The 21006-nt window shown below is 31.3% G+C and overlaps 1 protein-coding gene across 1 annotated transcript in view; it reads left to right on the forward strand.

The window, feature by feature from the left end:
• The first annotated feature begins 2752 nt into the window (after positions 1–2752).
• Positions 2753–21006, forward strand: part of LOC129919873 (protein Wnt-2) — a 64711-nt gene continuing 46457 nt past the window's right edge. Inside the window, exon 1 of the mRNA XM_056000993.1 lies at positions 2753–2865. The gene's annotated coding sequence lies outside the window, so the exon portion shown is untranslated. The remainder of the gene's footprint in view (positions 2866–21006) is intronic.

Here is a 21006-nt window from a genome sequence, read left to right on the forward strand (position 1 = left end):
TGTGCGCCTGGTCTTGCCAAAAATTTCGATACCAATAACTCATTTTCGCAAAAAATGCGTTTGTTGAGTTTTGAAAAAACGCTCCTCAATTTTGCCTTTCGGAAATGGTATCATTTATTACTGTAAGTGTTGCCGTTGTTTTTTAATAATTTTTTTTTATTTTGATAATTTTTTTTTAGAAAAATGCCCCTCCCACCTAAACAGGGAGAGATAGACCCCCCTCCCAAAGAAAAAAATGTTTGTATTGAGCTCCTCTACAAAAACCCGTTATCAAATCCTGGCGCCCAAGTTATCCTACTACGTGCCGAAACAACATTTTTGTTCTATAACTAAAAGTTCGAATTTCTGTATCTGGGTTGAAATCGAAAAAATTTTTTTTCTAAGCCAATTTTAAACTGATTTTTATAAAAAATACCTCGATTAATTGGGAAATAAAAATAGTTTTAGAATATATTTTTTAAATAGCATGTTGTTTTGAAAACATATACTTTAAATTGATGCCGAAGTTGGGCAAATGACAAAAAAAATTTGATTTTTGAACTTTGACAGATTATAAATTCTAAGTGGTTTAACCGAGTTACATGTTTTATACATTGTTAAAAAGGTATATTTATTTTCTATCAGAAACTATAAAAAAATCGAAAATGGGTAAAAAATTGTCGAAGCTAGAATTTTTTCAATGGGTGAAGATCAAAAAAACCGTTTTTTGCCCGTAACTCCAGATTTTGGGGGTGTTAGGGGATTTTCAAATACCGTTACGTATTCAGTGCGACTAGCTCTACAAAACCTGATAGGTCTCCGCCCGCGTATATTTTGAGTGTTACACCGTGTAATTGGCAATTTTCTAAAACTATGCACTAAAACCTTTGCTTAAGTTAACTTTACAAATTTTAATGGATAAAATCTTCTCCTCCATTGGCATTTGCATTTCCAACACATGCGTCGAAAAAAGAGTATTGAGCTCAAAATATTTAATTCTACATGTAATTGGCTGGCGAAATTCACACTACGCTTTGCTCACCTGTAAAAAGAGTTTTGTTTCTTTCTTCATTTTTCTTTAACTTTTTCGCGCTTCATTTATTATATTTTCAACTCCAATTTGACGTCTACAAATCGGACACACGATTTACTGTTTTTTACCCCCGTAGTCTCTTCTTCCATAACCATCTCAATAAGAGTGAGAAATAACTAATTTATGAGATATTGTAGAAGTTGCAAGGAAGGCATATGTACGTCCATCGTGAAAAGAGTCATGCGGGGCTAACAAAGTAATTAGCATACTTTTCATTTAGAAACTATCTCCACATCTATCAGCGTATCGACACCACAGAATTACAAGTCGTTGTGTCGGCTTCAGACATTCCACAAGACTAATTAGTCTTGGACTTAATAGTTTGAACAACTCTAAACTGCTGGCTATATGTAGAAGGTATCTCCGTCGTTGATCGTCCGATCGACACTCTATCGACACCGGCTATTGTCCTAAATGCCTTTCACACTTCCACCATTATGAGTTCAGTAAAAGGCATAATAACACGAACAAAGTTACTATATGATCCCCGCTAACCTTAATTATCAGTCAAAGTCATAGCGCTCACGAAAACACTCGAACTCTAACACTCTCCTGGACAAGTTCCCAAGCGCTGGGAAATTGACCATTTCCATTGCCATCTCCCCATTGTCCATAGGTTATCCGCATGCAACCATAAAAGAGGAAAGGAAGGTTCAAACAAAAAAAAAAAAAAAGTAGAAAGTATTGGCAATTATGATCCCTTTCCCAGGCGATCGATGCCGACCGATCGATGCTGGCTGTAGCACTGGGCCTGTTAAGACTCCTGGCGCCATCAATAATTCTCAGCCCGCTGCTGGCTGGGTTATATGTTTGTAATCTTAGAGCCAATAGCCACAGAGAGGGCTCCTATTAACCTGTCAGTTAAGCCCAATCGATTTTCGATATTTTCGAAAGGTTCTTACTGTGCTCTTTCCGATCTTTTTTGACGTCTTTTATAGGTTCGAGTCTTTGTTCTCGCAAAAGGGAATGGTTAATGTGGCCGACGCGGTGGACGTAAAATCAAATTAGTTAAGAGGTTCGGTGCTGTTCGGACTACGAATCAATAAAAACAAAGTAAAAGGAAAAGTAGAGCACGCAGAGAGCGCGCACCCTTTTAGGTTCGGTGTCCGCCTTGCGCCGGTCTTATCTTATAGCCTAAGTTTTTCTTTCTGGTTTTTCCTATTGTTGTTCATTTTTTTATCTAAAGAGAAGTGCTTGGCGACTCTCTCTCGTCTCTCTCTCCCGTCTCTAGATTCATTCATTCCTTCATTATCTGTCACAGCTTGATAGCGTAATCGGAGTTATTTTGTTTTTTTTTGCTGTTTCGACTTTATCAAAGCCTAATGTGATTTTCTTGTCATCACTTTTGGGACAGCAGCTGAGGCAAGGAGGAGAGTCTTGGAAGAGAAAGATCTTCACATACTGACTTGATATGGAAGTGCATCATTTCTATATAGATGCAATGAAGTGTGTCGTCGTGCAGGTAAGCAGGAAGGCACAGCCAGTAAGGTAAGCAGGCAGGTAGGTTTCTCTACATCTTTGGTGATTGAGATTAGTTTGCTCACCCGGGTGGTGATCTACTTTTAATTAGGGATCAAGGTGTCTTGTCTACATTAAAATATAAAAAAAAAAAAAAATACAAAAAAAAAAAAGTGGAATCGTTGTTTTTTTTTTTTTTTTTTTGTAGTGTTCAGTATTATGTTGAATTCCATCTTAAATGAAGTCAATGTTCTTCGTTTATAGTTTGTTAAACATTCTTGTTTTTTGAAGTTGTGAAACAGATGCTTTTTAAGGCGATGGACTTTATATTTTTTGTGAGTCACTATTTTATTTTTTTGATAATCTTATGTGAATTATGTACATACAAATATTTTTTTTTTCGTGGAATGTGTGTTTTGTCGAGACTCAACACTCTCGTTATTATACCTGATATGGATACCTAGATGGTGTTTTATCTGAGTGCACTTTGCTTCAAGATTTATTTTGTTGATATAAAATTATTTTTTATTTGTTTATTTGTTACTTGCATCTGGTATTTTTGTTCACTTTTATAATATTTAATTTTACAAAAGATCTGTCTTTTTATTTATGATTCTCTTGTTATTTAATTACTTAACGGGAGTCTGAGTACTTAGATTTATTTTAGATAAAGACTCTAAAGTAAAGTAAGGAAGTCAAAAGGTTTGTTGTTACTGCGTCGGTTTTTGATAGACTTGAAATGCAGCTGACTTGCCATGCTTTGCTTATACTTGTTAGTTGAAGTTTAGAACTATCGCCTCTATTACAAAAAACAAAAAAAAAAATGATTAGATTAATAAACTATACTACATACAAGAAATAGAGAACGTAAAAAGAAATCTGTCAATTTGTACACAGTTACAACTTAAGCACTTGATGAGTTTTTCTCAATGCCGTCTTTACCATAAGGGCACACGGGGCCCGTGCCCAGGGCCCCCATTCTCAGGGGGGCCCCGAAGGAACGAAAATTTCTCTCACACATTTATTCTCAAAACATTTTTGTCGGGCAGACCATCTACCAAAAAATTTTAGTTTTTATATGGCAACCAAATAAAGTTTTTTCTACACCTATACGGAAAATACAATATGTTTTCAAAATGAAAACAAATTATGTGGCGTTGTATGCGGACAAAAATTTAAATCCAAACGACCAAACCTAAATTAAATTTTCCTAAAAATAAGACAATAATATTTTCAAAAAACAAGAAAACACTGTAGGTAAGATTATTTATTATTGATAAAAACAACGAATTCTCTTCCATTATCTTTTTCCTTAAATAATAATTTTGTTGGAAGTTCGCAAAACTGTCAAATTTGTAGTGCGTGTTAAAATCAGTGTAAAAATATTCGTTGGCAAAAAACATCAATACTTTTTCCGTTGGAAAACGTTTAAAAAGAAACTATTGCCGGCTCATCGACGGTACATAAATGTTTTGATAATTTTTTTGTATAAACCTTTTTATGTCAAAATATTCATTAAAATCGGTTGTGTCGTTTACATTAAGAAATCGGTTCTATGGCAAGAAGGTACCGTTAATTACGGTCCAAAAAATATTTTTCTTATTTCAAAAGTGCGTTCTTATTTGCAGCATTACATGTTTTTTTTTTCAAAGCAAAATCCTTATCCGTTTTTGAGAAAATTGCAATATCTCGAAAACTTTATATTGGAGATATCCGTTAAAAAGGAGACATTAAAATAAAATAAAATGAAATGAAATGAAATAAAATAAAATAAAATAAAATAAAATAAAATAAAATAATATAAAATAAAATAAAATAAAATAAAATAAAATAAAATAAAATAAAATAAAATAAAATAAAATAAAATAAAATAAAATAAAATAACGTCTCTTAGAAATCACGTACAAATCGTCTGTATCGAGTTTTTAGCGAATCTATCAATCCGTTTGAGCTCTTTTTTCCAATTCTTCAAACAGAAACTTATAACCGGTACAGGGAAATTATTGGCAGTATAAAATGTACAATTATTGGCAGTGGCAACGTTTGATGTCTCAATGTGCGTATTATTGGCACCCCCTACCAATAATAAAGACACTAGGTACTTTATATGGAACGATATATTGGCAGCCCTTTTTAACCAACCATTGCTTTTTAGCCAACCATTGTACTTATTTTACTTTCCAAAAGGGCCCCAAATTCTTGTGTGCCCAAGGGCCCCAAGATAGTTAAAGACGGCCCTGGTTTTTCTTCTAACTAGGAAATCAAGTATTATAAAATAATTCCAAAATATTAGGTATATCGAAAAGTTTTTGATTATCATTTTGCCACAACGATTTTTTTTTTTAGGCCATAGACTTTTTACACTTTTTTGAATTAAATATTCGCACTTTTTTGTGTTTTTTTCTCCCTCGATCTTAAACAGCGTTTTTTTTACTGTTCACTATTCTAAAAGATGGCATTCAGAAATTCAATTATAAGATTTTTGCGGAAATCGTTAACATTTTGAAATTCTGGGAGACCTCTCTAAATGTGGAATTAGAAAAATAATATTTTGAGTCAAAGGTACCTAAATACCTATACATTATACATTCCAAAGCCGATATCAAAAAATTGATTTTTAATACCTTTATCATTTTTAAACCACTTAGAATTTTTTTTCCTGAAATGCTTTAGTTAAATTTTCATCAACATAGTAGGTACAAGATTTTAACCTTTATGAATATAATTCATCTATGACTTGTTGAACTTATGTTCAAGTCCCAGTTTTTTTTTTTTATAGAAATTTGTTCTGTTGCCACATTTGTTGCACCATTTTTTAAAAGACGTCGATCCATCTTATTAAAAAACCACTTATTTCATTTTAATGAAAATTTTAATGCTTTCTGAAAATATAAAAATATTTTTCTTGATAGAAGAGTTTGGTTTTTGTACTACAAAGTTAATTTTTGTATAAATGATTTATAATATAACTAGCTGACCCGGCGGACTTCGTTCCGCCATTTTTTGTTTTTATTTTTAATTTTCGACTCTATATAATTAGTTAACATTTTAAATGAAAAAGGGAATCAAAACTTGAAAAGTTCGTAAAATGAGTTTAAAAATATTCACTTTTAAACTTTTAGCAAAAGTGGCCTATGTAAAATATGGCCTATGTTAAAAACGGACAAAAAACTTGGGACAAAAAAATATTGTTTTTCCCGTTATTCGTCAAAAATCATTTTAAAATTTAAAAATTTGTAAATGCTTGCGCATGACTAAAGCCTATATTTCCAATAAGCTTGAGATTTTTTGGAGGCTTATAAAAATTACAAAAAAATTAAAAACTACTCAAAAATGTCCCTAAAAATTAGTTGTTTTTCAAAAATTCAAATTTCAAAATCCAGGGCCTATGAAAAAAATCCGTACAAGACGCCTAAATTTTTTTCTTAGTATCTTTCCAATCGTGTAACTCAAGTTTCCGTAAAAAATTTTTACTAAATCAAATTTTTATAAGCTCCAGATCAAAAGATGTAACGTGTTGAAAAATAGAGTTTTATTTTACCGTTATTTCAAATTTGTCATTAGAAAATTAATTGAAACTTTGTACAAATATAGTCTTGCCCATTATCTATCTACACTGTAAATTTCATTTACTTATCTATTGAAGAAAAAAAGATAAAAATAAAAAACTGTTAAAAACGGCCAAAAAACTTGGGACAAAAAAAAATTGTTTTTCCCGTTATTCGGTCAAAAAAATTCAAAAGTTTGTACATGCATGCGCATGATTAAAACCTATATTTCCTATAAATTTGAGATTTTTTGCAGACTTTTAAAAATTCCAAAAAAATAAAAGACTACTCAAAAATGTATCTAAAAATTAGGTTGTTTTTCAAAAAATTTTATTTCAAAATACAGGGCTTATGAAAAAATCCGTTTTAGACCCCTAATTTTTTTTTAAATATCTTTCTAATGGTGTAACTCAAATTTCTGTGCAAAATTTTGCTTACCTGTAATTAGTCTTTTGTCGAAGGTCTATGACTGCAAAAAAAACTTCACAACTTGGTTTTGTAATTTTTTTGAATTTTTTCAATACCTTAAAAAAAAAGTCAACTCTTTACGACTTACCGTTTAGAAAATAGCCTCTTTTTTCAATGTCTTGTTACCCCTATTTACCCTATAAAATCTTAAATTTTGTTTGCCTTAAACCTTCTCCTCTTATGCCTCTTTGATTAAAAAAAAAAATTAAGAAAATAAGTCAGTCGGTGTGGCCGGTTAGCGAACGTACACAAAACCAAACTTTAATATATATAATAGATAACTATCAAAGTGCGCCATTTTGTATGTCTATTTTGAAAGAAAAACCAAAATTACACGGTGTAACACTCAAAATATACGCGGGCGGAGACTTATCACGTTTTGTAGAGCTAGTCGCACTGAATACGAAACGGTATTTAAAAAAGTCCCTAACACCCCCAAAATCCGGAGGTAGGGGCAAAAAACGGTTTCTTTGACCTTCGCCCATTGAAAAAAAATCTAGCTTCGTTAAATTTTTACCCATTTTCGATTTTTTTACAGTTTCTCATAGGAGATAAATATACCTTTTCAACAATGTATAAAACATGTAACTCGGTTAAACCACCTAGAATTTATATGCTGTCAAAGTTGAAAAATTCCATTTTTTTCGGCATTTACCCAACTTCGACATCAAATTAAAGTAAATATTTTCACAACAACATGCTGTTTTAAAAATATATTCTAAAATAATATTTATTTCCAAATCCAACGAAGTATTTTTTATGAAAATCAGTTTAAAATTGGCTTAGAAAAATTACGATTTCAACCCAAATACAGAAATTCGAACTTTTAGGTATAGAACAAAAATGTTGTTTTGGCACGTAGTAGGATAACTTGGGCGCGAGAATTTGATAACGGGTTTTTGCAGAAGAGTTAAAAACAAACATTTTTTTCTTTGGGAGGGGCTCTATCTCCCCCGGTTAGGTGGGAGGAACAGTTTTCTAAAAAAAAATTATTAAAAAAGAACGGCAACACTAACAGTAATAAATGATACCATTTCCGAAAGGCAAAATTGTACATTTAATTCTAATTTTCAAATCAAAATAAATAATAATCGATTTCGAAGTTAAAAATAGGCGAACAAAAATTTTTTAAACTCATTTTATACTATTTTTGTCCAGACTGTGAATTTTGATAAAAAAAAATTACTCACACACAAAACTGCCTCAATTAATTCCTTATCGAACAGTGAAAACTATATGTCTTCTAGTTTCTGAGAAAATTGAAAAATAAAAACAAAAAATGTTTTGAAAAAATAAAAATCTGGTAAAATAATTTTTCAATTTTCTCGAAAACTAGAAGACAAAGAATTCTACCTATAGTAGAATTTTAGAATTTTAAAGCGGTTTAGGAAACGAAGTTTTTCTTACAGTTCAAACTTGTTTCAAATGTGTACTTAAAAGAATTTTTTGCAAGTAAATTTAATTATAAGTTTTTGAAAAGCCAGGCAATTAAGCGGGGAAGGTAGTAAATTAGTTCTTAAAAGATGAATTTTATGTGAAAAAATCCTTAAAATTTGGGTTCTAAAAAAACAAACTTATGCGGGTTAGGCACCTAAGCGAGAGGCACTTATCCGGGTTTTACTGTATTACACCTAGAGCAAAAAAGTATTTTTGTAAAGTTTTTTTTTATTTTTTTTTTTTTAAACATCATTAAAAAAATTACTGAAGGGGGAAAGTCCATTGTGGGTCAAAATAGTCGAAGTGGAAACTGTACAAAAAGATTGTCGTTTTACATTTTCTTAAAATCTATCAAATTTAAATAACCTTTGTATGTAGGTTCGTAACTTACAACCATTATATGACTCTACTACCAACGATATAACAATCATGTAAAAAGAGTTAACAAAATAAGTGACTTGCTTAGTAAATTACAGATATTATTTACCCATAGCTACTCGCGTCTATTAAGAAAATAGTTGTATATTGTTTTTGGACATATCAACTTTAATGCCAATATTTTTTCAATAAAACTTACTTAATCAAATTAAAATTACAAATAGCAGAGATCCTAATGTAGCAGAAAAAAAAGCTTTTAATAATCGAGATTGACAGCAAACAAGGAAAATTAACAACTAAGATACCTAATTATCAGACCATTGACAACTTCTGTTTGTCAACACCACCTGTAGTAGGTATCTCTACACCTTTCCGAACTCTTAAAGCTTCCATCTTAAAGCTACTACTTAACTATATCTTAAACACGTAGTTTATATGTATAAAGCAAAACTCTAAATGTCATTATATTCTATGGCAAGTACCTCCTCTAGATAGATCTTTAAAATTGCATTTTATTTATAGTCCAGGAAAAAGGATTGTATTTTTATATTTTTTTATAAAAAAGGTAAAATATTCTGCCGATTGAAATTAGGGATTTTAAAAGCAGAAGAATACTACAATTGAACTACACCGTCACGTACAGACAACTCTGCTGTCACGTACAGGCAAATTAGCATTATTTCAAACATTTTTCATCTTTTTTTAGTCTGTCTTGTTTTGAAGTACATAGTTTTAAATAATTTGTTTATTTCTTATTTGTAGAAGACATCATTCATTAAGCATTAACCCTTTACTTTTTTGTATTAAGAAAACAAACTAAACAAAATCAGAGAAACATCAGGTACAGACGGGGAAAGTCAACAAAAAAAATGTATAGAGATGGGAGAATTATTTATGTTTCAGAAAATTTATAGAAAATACAGTCAAATAAGGTGAAAAAGGGGTAAACCTTGGAATGAATGCTAATAGAATTTCATTTTGCTCAATACCTTCGTTTTGGCATTCTATAACATACCTCATGTCCGCAAGTCACGATTTTCAAGGTCAAAGCGCGAAATGGAGATTTTCAAAATTAGCAAATATAGACGATGCTATTATATACACACATGATGCATGATTTCAAGGTATTTTTTAATGCTGAATTCAAAAAATCTTAAATCATGGCAATATGACGTCTCTGAAAAAAGTTATATGTGTTTTTCATCAGTCAACCCATATTATTATAACAGTTGCAATCTTACTACCGAAAAACCCTTAAAAGCTATGGTAGCGGAACCAAATTTTGTATGAAGGTTTTCATATCCATTATCATTAAGAATCAAACAATACAATGAAAAAACATATAAATCTATGAACAAATTTTTGGATATGCACTAAAAAAAACATCTTGGTACAATCTTGGAATTAGTGGTAATGGGCAAATTTGTTGGTTTCTATGTTTATTTGGATATTCTATAGTTTATGTCAAAAATCTAAAAAAATCTAATGTCTGCCGCAAGTTCAAATTTTCAAGGTTAACTTAAAGTTAGGAGCAGATTAAAAAAAAATAAATTAGAAAACTTTAGATTCTTATTTGTATACCAACATAACCCATATGATTTCAAGAAATTTTTTAACGCTGATTCCAACAAAACCTACAAACAAATCAATCTCACCATTCCTGAAGAGTAATGTACCTTTCATGTTGAACTGAAATATCTGAAGTGTAGTTTTTCAATTTTTTAAAATCTTTACCTTTTCTTCAAACCAGGAAAATTAGGACTTGCGGACATGAGATTTTTTTTAAGATTTTTGACATAAGTTATAGAATATCTAAACAAAGATAGAAACAAAAAAATTAGCCTATTAGCACTAATTCCAAGATTGTACCAGGATGTTTTTTAGTGTATATCCCTAAATTTCCCCTTTTCCCAAAAAATAACATTTGTTCATAGATATGAATGTTTTTTGCATTGCATTGTTTTGATTCTTAATGATAAATGGATATAAAAACCTTCATGCAAAATTTGGTTCCGCTACCATAACTTTTAAGGGTTTTTCGGTAGTAAGTTAGCAACTGTTATAATTATATGGGTTGACAGATGAAAAACAGTTTTTTCAGAGACGTCAGATTGCCATGATTTTAGATTTTTTGGAATCAGCATTCAAAAATACCTTGAAATCATGTATCATATGTGTATATAATACCATAGCCTATTTTTGCTAATTTTGAAAATCTCCATTTCGCGATTTGACCTTGAAATCGCGACTTGCGGACATCAGATTTTTCTAGACTTTTGAGGTATGTTATAAAATGCCAAAACGAAGGTATTGAGCAAAAAACTGACTGGATTAAAAACGTTTATTTGAACTTATTGTAAGCCTAGACTTATGGCCATTGTTAATGTTAAATGTCATGTGTACACGTGAGCTTGTGAAATGCACCTTTTCCAACTCTAACTCTTCAACTATAATTACAATTTCTTAATTATAAAAATTGCCACACTGTCTCACACGGAATATAGTAAGATACCCAACAGTGCGCCTGAGAAAATAGTATAGAAAATTCAGGTGTGATAAAGACGTATTCCCTATAAATATGCAACCTGCAAAAAAAAAATACAAAAAAAAAAAAGTACCTCGAACAGCGTGAAAAGAGAGAGAAATTGAATAAAAATAATATCAATCTCCTGCCGAGTGTTTTATCTATAAATCTGTCCAAAAATAGATGTTTCTACGATTTGACAGAAATTTTGATTTATTACAACTCGTTTGTTAGCTGCTGCTACCCACAGTTGTTGTATCGATGTTTTTGTGTTGCGTTGTATGTTGTATCAGAGAGCTCTTATAATCCGCTAAGAAGTCAAGATATCCCTGCAAAATCCAAATCCACAATAATTTTTATTACAATCAGAAAAGTAATAATAATGATTCGCAATTACACATGCAAAATTATAAAAAAAAAAAAAACACACACACTTTTCTGGACCGTTTCAAGTCAGTCCGTCCAGGGACAAATTTATAGCCAAGATTTGCATTAATTGTGCTCTCTTGTCACATTATTATTTAAATTATCTAACTTTGTATCGAATATACTAGAATTTCAAAGACAAGTTCCAATGGAACCAACTATCTATCTTTTAATCTTTTCTGTAGCATAGAAGAACATATCTACAACAAAAAAGAAAGGTAATCAGATGTTTTTTTTCTGTTTTTTCTTCTATCGGCAAAGCTTAATGACATTATGAATGAGACAATAAGGAGATATAGGAGCCGCCTTCTTGTATCTTTTCTGTCATCGAAGCAACTAATTCCATTTTCCAAAAGCAAACTCTACGACAATAGTGAATCCGAATCCAACAATTGCAACACAGAGAGCTCAGAGCTCAAAAGTAGAAAGAGATTGAATGTCGTACAGAATGAATAGGTGCACTGGCACAGTGCACAGGCACACACAGGTTTCACGTTTCGCTCGTTTTGAGACCTTATTTCCTGGGAGCGCCCTAGTTTGTTGAACACGCTCCTCTATTCATAGAGTCCACTCACTAGCAAGCAGCATTTCTGCCAGTGACTATTAACTATATACAACACGCAACGAATACTCACCGTTCTTCATACAAAATCGTTCAACCCGAAATATCAGCTAAGTGGGATGTTTGGAAATCAGATACTCTTTTGATGCTGCCAGAGGGAAATGAGAGGGAAGTACCGGATAAACAAACACAACAGACAACTGAACCAAACCAAACCGACAACAACTAAACAACAACCTGGTGAATGGTTCTTTATTCCAATCTTATAACTGTGTTTGCATAACATCGGAACGGAGAGTCCCAATGCCCAAACTCGAGGACGATCGTCATTGTCAATAGCAGAGCAGAGAGTGTAACGTATTTTCTAGAGAGAGATAGGAACTCGCCCTGGGCCTCGCAATCCTCCTGGCAGATAAAAAAAAAAGATGATGGAAGAAAGGTGAACACATTGAACACAATTGAAAAAGGCAGCTAGTTCCTCCAGGTGATCTTATCTTTTTTCTGTTCTCCGGTTGATGATGTAGATGACGATGATGATGATTGCAATCGCACCAGAGAGAGGAAAGATTATTGAGTGGTTCCGATTGTTTGGCGGGACAATAGATATGGGATTACATTTACCTTATACCTACTTATATCGGAGTACCTTTTCCTATTTGGGCGGATTCTGTTACAATACGATGATGATGACAAGCTGCTTGACAGTTAATTAATCACTGAAGTGCATTTAACTGAGAGTAAAATTATTTATTAGCCTTATAGAGGTTGACTTGATTTGATTGGTTTAGGTAATTGGCTGAGTAACAACGGATGGGATATGTCTCATTAAGTGGCTCTATCCAAATTTGATTATAAAGGTTTTAGTCCATTATTGGAAGCAATGTGAGTATATGGTGGGGGTGTTTTGTTTGATTGGATATGAAAGGGACAAGGATATGTATATTTGTATTGTTTTAACCTAATTCTTTTAAATATAGGGGAAATTAAGATTGGGAAATAAAAATGCATGCAACATTTGGAAAATGAGAGTAATATTGTATCTCACCATCTTCATGTTAAACATACTCTAACTGTGTAAGTCAAAAGTAGAATAACTACAAGTTTAACATTCTTGCTAGCATGCATATTTTTGATCTCATTTTAATAGCTTAAACCCTAAACTATAGATAAACTGAAGGCCAAACATAAAAACATTGCATTTTTTTTTTTCAAACTATTCGTCGTTATTACGAAAATTCGAAAATTTATTTATTAAAGTGGATACAAGTAGGATGCACTAAAAGGCAATACAAGCATTTAATAACGGTTTGTGGTTATTTCCATTATTGGCTTCCTTTTAAAAGTGAATTATACCATATTTCGGGTTAATATTTTGAAAAAAAAAAATTAATACCATTCTAAATACTTTTATTCTTTCATTAACAAAAAAAAAAATGTCAATCTGCATTTAGTTGGCAATAGTAAATTCGACTTCTACTCTCTACACCAGGTTCAATGATGATGCACAAAAAAAAAAAAAAAAAAACATGTGTGCAATTCACACGTGCTTGAAGTGAAACCTTAAAAATCATTTTAAAAAAAATTCGAAAAAAATATAACTTTTTTTTATTCCATCACTTTTTTTATATGACAACCTACAATAAATTGCATACCATCTGAAAGCTTATTGTTTCAGCTCAAAATATTTATATCGACCATGTCTATACAACATCTACAAAAAGAGCTAGAATTTTTTTAAACCAATTAGTTTTCATAAAAAAAGCAAAACAATCAATTTCTTTTCTCTTCTAACGCCATTAAATCCATTTTTTAAAAGACAACCTATAATAAATTTTATATCATTATTATTTCACCTTTTATATGACGCAAGTAGTAAGTAAGAATTTTTTAAAGCCAACCATATCGAAATTTCAAACTGAGATTACGGTACTTCCTCTACTGCTAGCTGGTCATCGACAACAAATCTTCACAGGTGTTTTGAGGTATTTTTCAAGTTTTTCAATTAAATATTATATAACTTGTAGAGCACGTACCGTTATGTGTGATATATTAAATGAAAGATAATATTATCAGCATGCGTATTTAAGTTAAATAAATTTGTTATGTGCTCTAGATCAAAAGATGTAACGTTTTAGAAAAAGAACATCTTTTCACCGTTATCTCAGAATTTTGAATATGAAATAAATTGAAATTTTGCACAATCATAATTCATTTAATTACCTATCTACTGTATAAATTTCATTCATCTATCTATTAAAACAAAAAAGTAATGATTAATTGATTTTTCGTGTCGCTTTTCGTTTCATTTTGTTTCAAATCACTACGATACTAAAGAAGTTTTCACTTCAAAAAATGGTTGTAAAAATTGACCCGACAACCAAATGTTGTCCTTCACACAAGGTGTTTTACGGGTGGTAAATCAGAGGATCTTTTTTGTCATGAGCACTGGGCCCTTAAAGTGGAGTTTCTGTTTCTTGGCATCTTGGATCAAGTCACTGCAGATATTTTCTAATGATCGTACATTCCTTGAAATCAAGGGATTGCGGATAAGTTTTACAGATGCAGAATCACCTCCTTGAGGCTTATAGATATACTTGACAGCAGCAGCCATACTTAAGAAGAAATTTTTTAAAACGAATTTGAGCAGCAGTGAATCAGCTTTCTTATGATATAAAATTGAAATTAAACCATTCCAGTTGAAGCTGCTCAAGTTGTGATAAGGGAATGAATGAGCCAACGTGTAGTGTCTCAGCAATTCACCAAAGCCAATCTTGCGTTACAAAAATAAACAGAAGATATGAAGAAATTAAAAAGTGTATGCGAAGGCCGAGAAATTGATGTCCGACTCCGCAGAGTGGTATTGAAAAAGATAATATATTCGTCGTAAGGACTTCATTCTGTAATTGACTGACGTTCATGTATACATTAAAGCTTCGTCGGTCGTATGTGAATGAACCATTAGGAGACGATTTAACGAATCAAAAACACTAAGTTGATCCTTGCAACTCCTAGCACCTTAAAACTTTTCCAGAAGTTCGTCAGCCAATCTCTGGATTATCATGACTGGATATCATTGGTGCGTATGAAGGAAATCAAACACGAAACTTGAATACTGTTGTTCGTAGACGCCTGCATTGCATAAAACACAAACACGTTTTAAAAGATTTGGTGAATTTAGTCATAAAGTTGTCTGCCCATTTGAGGTTTAATATGCTTTACATGCATCATTATAGAAGTACTCGCTGAGAAAAATGGATCTCCTCCCTCCCAGAACTACCATTTTATACACATACCTATTGTTCTGAGCAAAAATGATCGAAAAGAAATAGAGAGATTCTGGGGGCTTGTAAAGTAATGTCGCAAACTAGACGAAATATGAAACTTTCGAGTTGGAACGTTGAAAATGTGAAGAAAGTTGTGAATATTGTGATATGGTAGGTATCTAAATTGGTTGTGAGCAGGTGAATAAAATGAGTGGCTGTAGATTTTCAGAACCCGCAACTAAGCACATTCCCAACAGAAAGAATTTCGGGCGTTAGTAGAGATTTAAACGAACAGGTCAGGAAGACAAACAATGTTTCTTGAATAAGCAAAAAGTTACTTGATTACATCTTATTAGGTAGTGTGAAAAAAAAAATAAATCTATTTTTTTTTTTTTCTTTTAAAAAATTGTTTCTACCGACAAAGGGGTAACGCTGGTACTTTTTCGATCAAACTTGAAACATTTTTAAGCATAATACGGCATCGCTTTTTTGAGCTTTTCGTTGTGATATACCTATGCATTAAACATGATGCAGAGTGAGATGTAAACGTCCTATCTTACCTGTACTGAAAATTTTTATTGGACAGAGTATAGAAGTAAAAAAAAACCTTGTGACAAAAATCTTGCTGAGCAGTGTAATTATTATCAACTTGTGCAAAATACCACAAAAATAGGGCTAAATTTTATGGGGCGGTGTTTGTTTTTTGTATAGAGTTAGTTGGGGTAAGTGCGCGCACTTTTCACTTTAAGGCGAAATTGTGAAGATTCTGTAAGAGATATCAGCATAATTTTTTTTTAGATTTGATAAACCTATACTTTGGGAACAAGAAAACACACAAAAAAGTTTTTTAATTTACCTAAATATTGCATATGATTAAAAACAAAAATCAAATGAAGTCGAAGTGCGCACTCTTTCCCCAAAGTCAGGGTAAGATCGCGCAAAATCTTGGGTAAGAGCGCGCACATAATTTTAATAGGAATCTTGACAGTTTACGGCAACTAAATGTCTAAAAACTTAATGTTATACTTAGTTAAACAAAACTTTATTTCAAAACTTTCAAGTTTTCACTAAAATGAATGAAAATGTTAATGAAAAAACAAATTAAGTTCAAATAGAAAAACTTAAACTTTATTTATAAAACAAAACAAACAAAAAAATATTTCGAATTAAATTAGAAGATTACGGCATTTCTTTTTTGGAATTCATGAATAACAGCCTTCGTTTTTCAATATTCAAGTTTCAAATGTTTCTGACCTGTTGAAAAAAGAAAAGTTTAATATGGGGAGTAGTGCGCGTTCTTACCCACAAATGGACGGCGCGATTTTACACACAAATGTACTTTTTTTTCTATTTACCAAATTTATAATAAAATGCAACAAAATCTAACAAATTTATGACTTTAATCAAATATAAATATGCACAATTCCAAAATATGTACTGCTCTCGGTATATAATGCTCCCACGCCGACGCTACACACTTTTCCCGCACAACTTTTTTTGTTTTGTTTTGAGCCGGGTGTTTTCAACCCGCTTTTAAAATAAAATGGAGCTGAGCACACAATCGCGAAGGTCATCACTTATTGACGTCTTACTAAGCGCTGATTTCCTCATTTTTTGTTTTAGTTTTTTTTGGACACAACTCGAGAAATAAGCACTGCGCGCTCTTACCCACTGAGCGATCTTACCCCAAATGACTCTCTTTAGGCACTGCACCGGTCCACCAGGACAAATGTCTGTTATCTACGTATTTCAATACGCTAAGAAATCCGAAATCCGTTTATCCGGTAAAAGTCAAGGCTTTGAGTGAATATTCTTAGCGATATTTTGTACATTACTGAAAACCAAAAACTGATGGAACCAAAAAGGACAAGCATCGCATCCTAATACCTACATAAATAATCTAGGTTGGTCTAGTTCTATGTAGGTACACACGCGATTTTTTAACCAACATTCAAAAAGGAGGATGTTCTCAATTCCTCTGAATTTTTTTTTATTTTTGTTACCTCCAAAGTTTGGAGTGGGTGAACTGATTTTGAAAATTGTTTTTGTGTTTGAAAGCAGGTGCTTGGTTCAGTTTTGAGTTGACTATGGCATCCATGATTAATATTCAAGAAATACGCCAAAAATTGTCTCTTAAAGAAGAAGAAATTATTAGGAGATTTTTTCGATAGAATTCATTAATAATACTCAAGGCCAGCCTGCATATCGCACTTTAAAGCCCCCCTTTTTCAAAAGGGGGTGTAGGTGCATATTGTTATTACTGATGATGATGAGTATCACTTTCAATTATTTTTTTTCATGTTTTCTAGTAATGCAAATATTTGATTAATGGTTAAAAATGTCTGTATAAAAATTATAAGGAAGTTCCCACAATTTGTCATAACAAATCATGTAGGCGTTATTAATAGTTTATAACAGTGTTCTCCCTGAATTCTTTCATTATTTCGCAATAATAAAAAAAAAAAATCGATACTTTATAGGTACCTTGATTTCTATAACCACTTCATACTAAGTCGATTAATTGTTTTATAAAACGCTCCTAGATCTGCTAGATAAAATATATAGGTTCAATTAACACCAAATATGTGAACCATTAGTCACAACTACAGTATTCTTATAGACCTACCTACCTACAATTTTACTAATCTGTGACAGCTCTCGTCAGTCACAAGTCACAGTAAAAAGTTCTATTCTATATTCTTAACAAACCGCCCAAGTCTCCTAACGAACAAAATTATATTCATCAATATTGTTTATTTTTACGATCACTTATTAGTTAACAAGAAAAAGGTAAATTGGTGCATAATTTTTATCGTTTTCTGTCATCGCACAAAGACAAAGTTCCCCGCCGTTACGTTGCGATCAAAAGCCGATAATAATTTTCAGCACCAATTCTCGCAAAGAGTGGCAATTATTGGCAGTTCTTTTTTTCGCTTCTTTACAAAATTGTAACAAGAAGATAAAAAAAAAATCTTATTCATAACCCAAGCTCAAGCTTAGCTCGTGTTAGCCCTTTTGTATATCATGTCAACGGTTGTCGTCGTCGTTCTCGCGTCATAACGAGTGTCATGGTTTGTAAAACATTTTTATTCGTTGCGGTCTTTTGGTGCAGGCTCTCCAGTGATGGAATAAGAATACAAATTTTGTCAGTTGAGAGATTTTATCTAAATTTTTAGATCTTTAAAGATCACAAAGACTCAAAAAGTTGAAAACCTTGATGAGTTTTTAGGAAACGGTTCTTGAAGCTTTAAATTAAAATTTGAATAACGGAAGTGGACGGATTTAAGTGGAATAGGCTGCATTCCAAATCCACTTAAAGCATGCTTCGCGGTCTTTAAGATACCCTCACCCCAAGGCTTGAATCTGGTGCTCTAATCTTGTATTCCAACACTGTTTCAAGCCTCAGATTTTTGTTTTTTATTAACAATTTTTTTTCGGTTAAGCTGAGTGCTCCAAAACTGCTCTGCAACTTCATAAAACCCAAATCCATTTCTGCGCCTGCTGCGTATAGAGAGTACAAGCTTGACAGCTGTAATTGAGCGCAAATTATCACCTCAATGTCTGACCACCTACGGCCATTATGTGCGCCTTGTCAATGTTTATCAACTTGTCTAATAAATAATTTTTATTATGTGCTTTTATTATTTTATTTTTTTTTTGTTTCATATTCATATTGATAGGTTTTTTTTAATTTTTATTATTTTTATTTTGTCGTCTCCATTCGCGCTGCCCTGGTTGGATAGTGTACTCGGAATCAAAAAAGAGAATAAACCAATAAATTTGTTATAGTTGTAAATGGATGGAAAATTGACAGCTAAATGGAAATGGGGCGGAGTACATATACACGATCGAAATGGAGGGTGGGTAGGAATGTAATATTAGTAGGTTAGGACGGTATAAACAATAGATAGGAATATACGAACGATTGAATATTGTTGATGTTGATGCAACGATGACGCCGTCGTTGTTTATAATTATATGCAAATAAATCTTAGATATCTATTGGAATTATTAGTTTTATAGGGTGATATGGAATTGGTTTAAATTGAAAAAAAAAAAAAAAAAAATTCATTTGTTTGTTTCAGTTAATGATGCGCTTTTATTGAATGTTTCGATTAAATTTGATGTGTTTAGTCTTCAAAATAATTTTATTAAAACTGCGTTTTTATAAATTATCAAACAGTTCAGAAAACATAAATATAGCGTTGGCGTTTTTTGAAATGTTTTTTTGGTTATTCTTCTGTTATAGCTATCTTACGTTAATTTTATTCAGACGATATGTAAAGAGTATGATATTGAACTCACTAAAATGTTCCCAATTTTTTTTTTTTTTTTTTTTTTTTACATAATATTTAAATTTTTGTAAAACTCTTGAATTTTATTTTTATTGTATCAGCAAATGTTCTTAGTTGTTTTGTTCACAAAATATATCGAATTCGTTGTTGTTTTAACTGGAATACAATCATAGAACCGCGATTAGAGATTTTTGTTGTCAAAAGTTTTTTGTGTTTTAAACGATAAAGCTTTTGAAAATTTCCATTTTATAGCAATGTTCTTGAAAATGGCAATAATTATTTTTATAAAACAATTAATTTGTTACTTTTTGAAACTTGAATAGTCCTATTCTATATTAAATAAAATAGTGTGTGTTCACCATGTACACGCCATTAAAGTAATACTTCTTTCTCACAGAAATTCACTTACCATAAAAAAAAACTGTTTTACAATTATGAACACTAGATGGTGCTACTTGCTAATCCTTTTGACATTTCTTTTCAAAAAGTAAATTTTCATACCCCAACGCCGCAAAAGAAGTACCTATAACTTCAAAATCCACATCATTAAAGGCACCCCTCCCATAGAACCGTTTTTAATTTTTTGTTCTTAAGCTTTTTATAACTTTAATGTTAATTAAAAAGTAATTAAAAAAAGAAATTATTTTCAGGATTTAAGAAAAGTTTGAATTTTATTGAAAAATATTATCTTAGACCTGGTAGTTAAGAGTTTTAGGTGCTTCTTTAGAGAGGAAATTTTGAAATGTTATTTTCAGGGTCAAAATTAAAGGTATCTGCCAAATGATCAAAAAATTCAAAAAAAATTTTTTTTTAAATATTGCATTTTTTTGAAAATAGAATTTCTTGAAAATGGACCCATGAATTTTTTTTTGACTTCTTATGTGCCAAAAAATAATTTTTAACAATTTCATTTCATATTTTTTTGATAAATCTTTGAAAATTAAAAATTATATCGATTTTCAAAAAAAAAAAAAAAAAAAAAAAAAAAAAATGCACGACTGTGGTCGCACGTACTTGCTCTTATGCTAAAAGTAACTCGAATGTTAAAGCTTTTTATCCAAGAAAATTAGGAAAAATTTTAAATTTGATATTTTCAAGAAATTTCATAAGTAGTGTAAAAAAATAAAATCGGATTTTATAATTAATTAAACGCCGTCTTAAATGATGTTTTACAAAAAAAACAAGTATGATATTTTTTTACTTGTATAAAAAGGTATTTTTAGAAAAACAAATTTCGAAAATCGTTAAAGCCGGTTTTCAAAAAAATAATTTTTTATATTTAAAAAATTTCTAACATTTTTCAAAAAAAGTTGGTATGCCATTTTTAAGAAATAAATAATTTACACATAAAAACCAAATTTCAAAATTTTTCACCAACCCGTTTTCAAAAAATTGAAATATTTTTTAAAAATCCAAAAATGCGTTTTTTGAAAATTTTATAAAATTTTAATATTAGCTTAATCCAAACGCTTTTACATAGAAATTTTCGTTGAAATCGGGCTAATTTTGTACAAGATATTCAGAAACCAAAAAAAACGTTCTATCACAGGCACCGTTAATAACGGTACAAAAAAT

Source organism: Episyrphus balteatus, chromosome 1, assembly GCF_945859705.1.
Source record: "Episyrphus balteatus chromosome 1, idEpiBalt1.1, whole genome shotgun sequence".
NCBI lineage: Eukaryota > Metazoa > Arthropoda > Insecta > Diptera > Syrphidae > Episyrphus > Episyrphus balteatus.